We start from the raw sequence: 2,425 nt of genomic DNA, 5'->3' as shown, positions 1-2,425 counted from the left end.
ACCTTATCACAGATTGCTTGACAGTTTGTCACTTGTAAAATCTTATTTTGTCTTCTTCAAAACATTGGCCTAATAGAAAACAGCCCCTTGTACAACGTCTTGTTTCGTACAGATTGTCTCGGCCCTCAGCTACTGAGAAACRATTGCTTCATGGAGGCGTGGACTCTGTTGTGGTTTTAAATTTGACCTAATCACTAATGTTTGCCCATGACGACGCTCTGAAGCTCACCATTAATTACCTGCGCTGTGAATAACMATCCTCCACTAAGAAGTGCCGAGCCAAACAAGTAGAATTTTAATGTTTATAACATGGACGGAAAAACTTTTTTCACTGTCTGTAGTTTGTGATTGGGAAACTACAGACAGACTACAATTCTAACTTGGTGCAGGAATTCAAGTCAGAGGGAGAAAGCCCAGATTGAGCTGTAAAGCAAGATTTGTATTGAGCAGAACTGCATAGGAAAGCAATGGCTATGCACAAGTCATTTGTAGCATGCTCTTACAAGCTATGACGCACTTACTTGTATAGTAGAAAATCTTYACAGACTCTGCTCGAGTGTAATCTTCTGTTATTGTAGTGACGGTAAAATTGTATTGGTTCCCAGGCGTAAGACCATCAAATGTAAATGTTGTAGTGTTTACCCTTTCCAACCGTGATTCATTAGGAACAACACTATCAAGCTTCACTTCATAAATGTAGGGTGGTTTGCTGCTTGGCTGATTCCACTTCAGGGTTACTGAACTAGTGGTGATTTCTGTCTTTGTCAGACTTGTCACCGGATTTGGTCCTAAAAAACAGGATCAAAGTGATCAGAGTAGATATGTTCATTAAAGTCTTTTTAGGTTTGATCACATAGGAGGGAAAATTATAGGAAAACTAACACAAGATCATACATTGGGAAAAGGTTTAGAAGAAGTATGTCTTCAAATTCTTTACAAATGTTTTAAAAGTGTTAAAGATTTATGACTTGAAGGTTAAATAATCTCTATTAACAGAACAAATAACAGAGTGATCCAACTTCTTTTGTCAATGTATTTTAAATTTTTTTWAAWKRWYMARKKSMAAAAAAATATTCCACCAAACATATGAAACAGTCTCTTAACACAAGAATTCAATAAAATGAATTTAGCTGTAGAGCTGATTGAATCGTTAGTGTAATTTCAAAATTGAGTACAACGAAGACAAACTTTATGACAAAGCTTGTTGTCATTTTATCCACAGTAATTAGCATGATGAAACTGGCCATTTGTGTTTACTCACTTGTATAGTTTTGTGTGCTCTCTTCTGTACTTCTGTAGTCCAATGCACCAACAGTGACTACAGAAACTTTGTACTTGGATCCTGACTCAAGGTTTTCCATCAGGAWCCARTTGTTCGTTGTAACATTAGAGCCATTTTTAGTGGACACAATGAAGTATTGGTCAGGGTTCATATCAGCTGGAAGGGACCAACTAAATCTGATGGAGCTGTTGGTCTGAAAGTCCACCTTGATAGAGCCGGGGGGGTTAGGAACTAAGCAGAAGAGTAAATCAGGTCACAAACATGTGAAAACCCAATGCATATCCAAAAGCAGATAAAAAAAAACAAAATCACTAAATTTAGAAAACTTACAAGTTGCATTAGAAACAACACTTCTGTTGCTCTCCTTCGGTCCACTTTTGGTGACAACCTCAACACGGTAAAGCACTCCTGGTTTCAAATACTCAAATTTAAACTGTGTAGTCTCATTACTCAGCTCTGTGTTGTTTATCAAGGAATTTGTGTTATTGTATAACTGGACAARGTATGAGGAAACCTGCCCAACTGCTTTTGTCCAGTTCACTGATAAGCTGGAGGTGGTTCCTATGGCTAAAATGCCTGAGACCTGTGCAGGAACTGGAAGAGAAATATAGAAACGACAATGAACATCATTCAAAATAATAATAATAATAATAATAATAATAATAATAATAATAATAATAAAAGAATCAAATCTGAACAAGAAATGCTTTTTTGCCTGGTCTGCAGGTATTGCTAAAAATACATGAATTTATTCTGAACACTTATACAACAGATTGGGTGAGCTAAAAAGTTTGAAAGCTGAAAAACATGATTCGATTTTGATAATTACAAATTATCAATAACTGATCATTTGTAATTATCAAGAGAGAAAGTACTACAAAAATAATAGTTGTGCACAATTTTTTCTCCTTTTTTAAATCGTTTAAAATTTGTCTTTTTCATTTGTTTTTCAGGGATGTGTGAGGGGAAAAAATCAATGAAAAACCTGTCAAAAGACCTCAAATGCCCTCTTTCAGCATATAATCCTCCACTCAATACAAAGTTCTTAACTAAAAACTTTAGGGAACTATAGAGTAAGATTTCTTAAAAAATATGAAACCAAGATCTGATCAAATAGTTTGTATAAGCAATGAAATATTTATC

General features: G+C 35.1%; 1 long non-coding RNA gene across 1 annotated transcript; it reads right to left on the bottom strand.

Annotated features, from left to right (window-relative positions):
* Positions 1-527: 527 nt before the first annotated feature.
* Positions 528-1,873, bottom strand: LOC108166095 (uncharacterized). The gene is made up of 3 exons (XR_001776379.1): positions 1,613-1,873; positions 1,262-1,513; positions 528-788 (listed from the first exon to the last, which is right to left on the bottom strand). It is a non-coding gene; the product is annotated as an uncharacterized LOC108166095 (long non-coding RNA).
* Positions 1,874-2,425: the final 552 nt, after the last annotated feature.

Source organism: Poecilia reticulata, unplaced genomic scaffold (genome assembly GCF_000633615.1).
Source record: "Poecilia reticulata strain Guanapo unplaced genomic scaffold, Guppy_female_1.0+MT scaffold_1597, whole genome shotgun sequence".
NCBI classification, from domain to species: Eukaryota; Metazoa; Chordata; class Actinopteri; order Cyprinodontiformes; family Poeciliidae; genus Poecilia; species Poecilia reticulata.
This window is presented reverse-complemented; position numbering and strand designations above follow the sequence as displayed.